The following is an 8,041-nucleotide window of genomic DNA, read 5'->3' on the forward strand; positions in this document are numbered from 1 at the left end:
TAAAAATATCTTTGGAATTAGGTTTAGTCGCAGTGAGCGTGGTATAATATGCGATTTTTAAGCGATTGCTAGGCGTTGGTATGGCCCCGCCGCAGCCGAGTATTCGTAGAAGATTATCGGAAACGTTCATATGATGAATTAGATTGCATTTATTTTCATCGCATGTAATGTCGAACAAGATTTTACCGCCGCTAGCGTCTTCTAGTTTCAAATTAATATGCGAATTCGCATCTTTGCAAGCCGAATTAATAGCGGAGATAAGTTTCTCGATATTTTTGTAAATACCATAAAACAAAACCGTATTGTTTTATCTTTCAAAAAAATTGTTGTATATATTAAACCTTTCAAAAAAACCTGTCATATATATTATTAAGAGATATATTAAAACCTTTCAAAAAAAACTTGTATATATTAAAATTTTTAAAAAAGCTATTATATATACATTCTACAAAAAAATATGATATCAGGAAGTGGCACCAAGTGGGACTAAAGAACTATGAAAAAAGTTGTACACTATTTCTATAAAACTTTTGTATAAAATTCTATAAAATTAAAAAATTTTTTAATATATTTAAAAAATAAAAATATTTAATTAAAAAATAAAAAAATATAAAAAATTTAATCAAAATAAAAAAATATTTATTAAAAAACGCAAAAAAACTTGGCGCTGCTACAGTAAACTACATGTTAATTTCATTGCTTTATAATACTTTGTGGTGTAGCAGCGCCAAGTTTTTTTGCGTTTTTTAATAAATATCTTTTTATTTTGATTAAATTTTTTATATTTTTTCATTTTTTAATTAAATATTTTTATTTTTTTTAAATATTAAAAAATTTTTTAATTTTATAGAATTTTATACAAGAGTTTTATAGAAATAGTGTACAACTTTTTTCATAGTTCTTTAATCCTACTTGGTGCCATTTCCTGATATCATATTTTTTTGTAGAAAGTATATATAATAGCTTTTTTGAAAATTTTAATATATACAAGTTTTTTTTGAAAGGTTTTAATATATCTCTTGATAATATATATGACAGGTTTTTTTGAAAGGTTTAATATATACGACAATTTTTTTGAAAGATAAAACAATACGGTTTTGTTTTAGTTGTGACAAGAGCGTGTACTTGGCGCCTTTTTTTTACCTTTTTTTAAAAAAGGTAATTTTTTGATAGATATCATTTCATTTTTTTATAATATATACCATGTGCACAAAGTACACTTTCTGTTCTGTCTGTCCACTAATTACAGAATACTGAGAGTGTTTTCAGCATGTCTTGCTACACTTCTGCACTTTAAGATCGATAAAAATTTTTTTTATAAAGAATACTATTATTTTGATATACACTATCTTTATTCGTCTCCACAACACGTTATATATATATATATACATTTTACGACCGATATTATATAAATGTTAATTAATATCATCAAAGCTGCGAGCTCACAGGTCTGTGCGCCGCCATATTAGAAATTAGAAAAGGAAAGACGTCTTTTAGAAAAAGAAATCTGAACGCATTAGTTGAGTGCGTTCTGATTGGTTGCGTGCTGACGACGCTGACCAATAAGACATGCGTTACATTTTAGCGTTACATTTTACGCGACATCCGAGAAAAATGATGATTTTTTAGATTTCTCGACTTTGGATGCATATATCTTAATTTATAAAGCACACAGAGCAAAAACAAGCATACTTTCCTTATATATCTTAGGTATGCGCTTTCGATTGAGCCTATTACCAACTCAATCGGCCCAGCCGTTATTGAGATCCGATAATCTCGACTCATCTGAACCTTCCGTCTCGCGTAAAGATACACGGTCGGTCTTGCGCTGCGCGTGAACTTGGCGCGAGACACTACCGTGTCTCTTGATCGGTATTACGCCTTCCGTCGACGTTAATGGCGCCCCGTTTTTCCTCGTCTCGTGTCCATTTTCAATATCGACGAATCTAATGACATTTTCAACGTGGTTTATGTGTAAAAAAGTAGTGGGAAATTGGATCTCGTTAAGCGCGACTTCCCATTCGCCGTGTAAGGTATAGGTTGAGGTAATTCTGTGGTGAAGGAAGTGGTTGCACTGTGCGGAAAATAACGCATGCTGCTATTGCTGGGAAGAATCAAGAGAAATTGATCCGTCCTTATTTTGAACAAGCGGGGTTAAACTCGAAGCAGGGATCCAAGAATCAAACTTACTGGAATAACCACGCCAGCTAACCAGCACCTGCTTATTATTACCGCGACCCCGGCTTCTTATCACACGGTCGACGATAAACTCCTCCTCCTGCAAGTTTTTCTCAACCCGAGCCAATTCTTGTTCGTAAAAAATGCCGTCTATGACTTCTCCCGCTAAATCGCTCAGCTCGTACACACGTGGTTTTCGCCAATCGAGTATGCAATAAATTCGAAATATCTCCTCACTTCACCGCGCCTCGTATCCTTTCTCGAAGACGACTTTTGCTCTACTGATACGAACGTGATCACCGACGTGGTATTTAGCTTTTCGGCGTTTTTCGTTTGCTTCGCCGTTGCTCCTCTATCGGCGCGTTATATTTTCACCCGCTATACGCGCATTTTCTCTCGTAACAGCATACGGTTGCATTCTGGTGCTCGAATGACGGGTGTGATTATAGGCGTTTACGATATTCTGCAAAACATCAATGTAGCGTCGTGTATTTTTATGCGTAAAATAACGCCACATTCGTTCTTTCAACGTTCTGTTGAAGCGCTCGACGATGGCGGCTTTGACATCCGGATTGCGGGCTACGCGAAAACGAATGTCATTTTTTTCCAAAAACTTTTGTAGCGATCGCCCGACGAATTCTTTACCCTTGTCCGTTTGTAGGTATACGGGCGCGCGACCGTTACTTCTCGAGAGCACGTTCTGAAAAGCTCTCATTACGGAATTACTCGTTTTGTCACGCAATGGTTCTACCCAGACGTATTTACTAAGTACATCGATAATCACGAGTAAATAAGAATATCCCTCGTTGTAACTTTTGAGATTTCAGAGTTCGATCAAATCTGCCTCCCACAGATCGTCGATATTCGTTACGTTGTAATGCATTCGCGGAAATTTCCGTCGCAATGGACGATGCAGCGTGTAGACGTCTTGCGCTTCGAGCCATCGCTCGACATTGTTACGGGGTAAATTCGCCGCGCGAAACAGATTATCGACAGCCGAATAGCCAGCATAATGCGCGGGATCGTAGTACAATTTGTTGCGTTGTCTTTCCGATCGCAACCGTAAGTTCGAGATCCGCTTGGGGAACGGGACGTACTGCTTAGAGGTGTGGAATAACTGGACGCAAACCTTGCCTCGAACAATTTATTTAATCACTCACAAACCGCCAGGACGGTGTTAGATTTTCGTGAGCCGTGTACGGACACGGGGAAACGAGTCGGTGTATTCGCGTATCGTAAACTGAATCCGTCGCTGCTTGCGCGCGACTGTATTTATACGAATCGGCAATCAAGAGTTTTGTAATATTATTGATATGTTATTGTTGATATTTCTCGGATTGCTGATTCGTGTCACCTTGAATCCGAGGTTGTTTCTCTGCAGCCTCATCGTTATTCTTTATTTGCTAAATAATTCTTTCTTAGTATTTTTATTTTGGTATTTAACTTAATTAACCTTATAGCGACACGTTGTGTTACGACACACAACAAATTTTTCAAGAGCCGTCATTCCAATTTACTCCATTCGAACAGGCGTCTCGCTGGTGGAGAATCCGTGTTTCTCTGAGGAGTGGAACTCGCCGCAGGACCGGTAAGTTTCGCAATATTTTGCGAAGAACCGGCTGTTAATAATTTTTTATTTCTCACTAGTGCGGAGGGAATGTTCAAGTCGTGAAGTAATCGCGCGAACTGAACTCTTCCCGCGGCTTTCACGGTTTTTCTATCGCGCATCGCCTCGTTTATCAGGTCTGAGATATTTGAATCTTTTACGACGTTACCGTCTATGGTCACGACTCCGTACTCATCCCAGTTAATTCTAGTCGATAATGCTTTATCGAGCAAGCGTTTCGTCAGTAGCTTTGGCACGGTAAGATTTCGGTACGCTTTCCACTATTTTTTCGCCGCTTTTCATCACCCCGGGACTCGCGTCGTGTTCTTTCGGGAGGCTTCTCGTACGACTAGAGCCCGGAGCGAATGAATCCGTGAGATCGCTCGGCGGTACTTCTTCGCGAGTGTCCATCGCGTCTTCTTCCTCTTCTTCTTCCTCGGCGTTACGCGCGTCTTGATTTCGTCATCCGTGTGCTACTCGTACAAAGTGAAGATATCGCCAAAGAGCCTCTTTGTACATCTTCCATCTCTCGGCTTCGTCGTTCGGATAGGGCGAATTAAGAATTCGACTCATCTCCGCATCGAGTCTGGATAGAGCGGTTCCGGGTGTTCGTACGGAATTATAATTATTATTATTATTATTATTAACGCTTTCGTCCGGTGTGTTTTCCACGAGCGGTGCGCCGTAGTCGGTAGTCGGTTGATGCAATTGACGCTGCATTCTCTCGAGATTTTCCGTAGAAATTAAAACCATTTTTTTCGCTCTTTCCATAACACTCGATATTATTTTCTCTCTTGTGTTTTAAGCCGTCACCTTGTCTATGATTCACGAAAATAAGGCCTCTAATAGAGGAACAATAATATAGGATAAGAATCCACCTCGTTGTACCAATAGCTTTCTTTTATTCTTCCAATTTCCACGCTTTGACGCGATACGACATAACGTCGTTTTGTATTTGCTCAGACGATTTTTTTCGCGCCGTTCGAGCGCAACGTTACCATTGAGCGTGTTGAAAACGCATTCGCAAATACAGCGAATAAATTTTTCGTCCGCGGTTCGCAGGAAGGAGCTGCGTTGATTTTTGTTCAGATGACACAGCGCCTCTAGAAGACAAACGTTTCTCTTTCCGATCGAACGTCTAGCGGTTTTCGTTGCACCGTCCGACGCCACTTCTTTCATCGTGAGAAAGTCTCTCGCAACTGTCGTCTCGCGAGCGATGGTGCATACTTTTTATACGCTGGAGAACGATCTGCGCGGTACGTAGACGTAACGCAACGCATCGTCGGGAAAGATGCTTGTCCGAAATCGATATTTGTCCGGAGTCGATTGTTTCAGATCGAGTAATAAATATCCGTGGAGGCGCGAGGTTGCGTCAAAGTATGCTTCTTCTAGAAACTTTGGGTCATCGGGGTACACCTGTCGCGCGAGATGGCGAATTTGAGCGCGATCGCGCGGGTTCTTGAAGACGACGATTTAATTGGTATTAAGCGATATGTCGCGCTGCCAGCGTCCATGGTGAAATAGATTTTGCGTGATAAGTATAACGCTGAGATTCTTATGGTGACTACCCTTTGTAAAAAGATCCACGATGACGTCGCACGAGGATGATTCTCTCATAAGATCGTCGATTATCACAAACTTTGGTGTGAGAGGATCGTGGGAATAATCATGCGCTTGTGGCAACCCCTCGCGAAACTCGATTGCATTTTTCTTTATTTTTCCCGCAGCGTTCCTTTCTTTTTTTTCAAACGCGTATTGAAGTTGTCGATAAGCATCCTGCAATTTGGCGTAATAAAATAAAACTCTTTGGAAAGAAACATCGGCCATTTTGGATAGATATTTGAGAAAAGTTTTTACAAAGACCGTTTTGCCGCATCCAGTGGGACCGCTGACGATAGACGTCCAAGGATGTTTCCAGCGTATGTCCATCCTGCGAAATGAACTTTTCGCCGTTCGCTCGCGCCTTCATAAACAAAAAAAATCAGCGAAACACTATGACGCGATAAGCTCACTGCCCACTGACGGCGGCGGCGGCGGCGGCGGCGGCGACCGCTTGCTCGCGCTAGCGTACAACTCGCGAACTCGAACAAGCTGATTCGGTCCGCGGAGACGCTGGACAAGCGCAACCACCGAAATTGCTCGCGCCAGCGTCCAAGAGTGGAAACGCTACTTTGCGCTTTTTTTTCTCGGAAAAAAATGAGGGTTTTATACGGGAAAGTATTAGGAGGAAGAAAAATCTTTAAGAAAAATTATGCGAGAAAACATTTATTTTTCCGAATAAAAGTACATGTTTTGAGAAAAATAAAAATATTCGTTTTTATTTCTTAAATTTTTCATAGTTTTTACATAGTTTTTATACAATTATACATTTTAAAACTAACAATATTTTTTTTAATTAAATAAAAAAATTTTTTATTTATACTTTTTACAAAAATTTATAAATCTACTTAAAGCTATTTACATAAAGTCGGAAAACACGCGCTAACCGTCGACAGCGAAAAAGCGAAAGAACAATTCCGTAAAAAATTAGTGAATTGCGTAACCGTAAGGAACGGAACAACGACTATTGAGAAATCTACGTTTCAATAGCACAGGAGTACAAGCTTTCACTTCGTCGCAAGTTATTAACTCGTAAAAAGCCGTACGCCGAATTGCTCTGAAACGTAGATTTATCGATGTTCTATGTGACTTTCCTTCTTCTTCTTCACTTTCCTCTTCTCGTCCCTCTCGCTCTTTTTGCAATATTAATTCTCTTATACTATTAAAATTAACTAAGCATGAGTTTGCAAACTTTAGGGTTATACCCTTTACTTTGCAAACTTCGTGCGTGAGTCCTTCCGGTGTGCGAACAACGTAAGCATAAAATTTTGGGTCACCGGATACAAACGCCTCGATGTAACTACCGGACCCATAGCTTTCGAGTTCGTTCATCATATCGCTCAAAAAATTACCCGTACGCGGCTCGTATTCGGAAGGATCACCGCTGCTTACATAAATGCAAGAATCGGTATCATAATATAAAACGCGTCAATCTAAGCGTTCTAAATATTTATACAACACTAATCGCGCTAGCGCCGTCGTGTACGCCGCTAAAACGACGTTGGTAAGAGGCGAGGGAACGTCGGCCTCTTCCCGCAGTCGCCATGAAACATACATCACATCTTCGTTTACCGGTAGTATTTCGGTTATTTCGTGTTTGGGGCTTGTGAGCAAACTCGCTAATCGTTGCTGAGTTTTTACGATTTCGGTATTCGTTAGGTTGGGTCGTTGGCCAAATTTCCCCCAAAAAGAATTTAAACACAACTTTGCGACCGAATGTAATCCCGAATTTTTCGCGATATTGTTACTTTCGAGAACGATACCTTCGGTTTCCTCGTAATCGCGAAGATATTGTTCTTTAGCCTCGTCATCGGTACATTCACTCGGCCACCCGCTGGCTTCTTGTTTTAATTTTAAAAATGTATTAATATATTCGGCGAATAATCCACCCTGCCGCGTACCGTAATCGTAGCGTGTTGCGTTGTACTGCTAAATCTCGCTAACCTCCGACACGAAATAACCTTTTTCAAGCGCTTTGCGCAATTCGCACGATACCATGTACCGTAAATTCACGTTCGGAAGGCACGTGTGTACAATTTTCGCGTGAAAATGTTTCGCAGCAATTGCGGCACAACGCGAATAACAATTTTCCGCGTACGCGATACAGTAACACGGGGTGAAAGAGATCGCGCGGTGCGAGTACTTTGCAACGTACGAGGCCTTCGACGGAGTCGAAATTGTAATTTGGGCCTTCTCCGATTAGTACCGAACATTCCTCCCCGACATACACCGTGGGATGTCCGATCGAAAAAGTACCCGTTTTTAAAACATACGGATACAGAGAACATACATCGATGTATCGTATCTTCTCTGTACCCGTAATTTCATATCGAGTTACGACATTCCCTGTACGCCGGCCGTAAAACGCATCGCGCGGACTGAGCGGTTCGTTTTCAACCATTTGATGGTGCTGTAAATATTCCCGCATTACGCTATTTACAGCCATCGCACGATCGAAATCGCACTCCCATTTCTCCGTCACCGTGTATCCGCGTTTTTGAAGACGATATGTCGTTGCGACGGTATGCTCATAACGCAAATCGATCGTATCCCTACGCTGTTTACGGAGAGGTTACTGTCGCGGTTGATTCTAAAGCACGACGGGCAACCGTGCCAAAAGCATCCGTGAAATTGAAACACGTGATGTCGCGTTACGCC

Source organism: Linepithema humile, chromosome 4, assembly GCF_040581485.1.
Source record: "Linepithema humile isolate Giens D197 chromosome 4, Lhum_UNIL_v1.0, whole genome shotgun sequence".
Classification (NCBI taxonomy): domain Eukaryota; kingdom Metazoa; phylum Arthropoda; class Insecta; order Hymenoptera; family Formicidae; genus Linepithema; species Linepithema humile.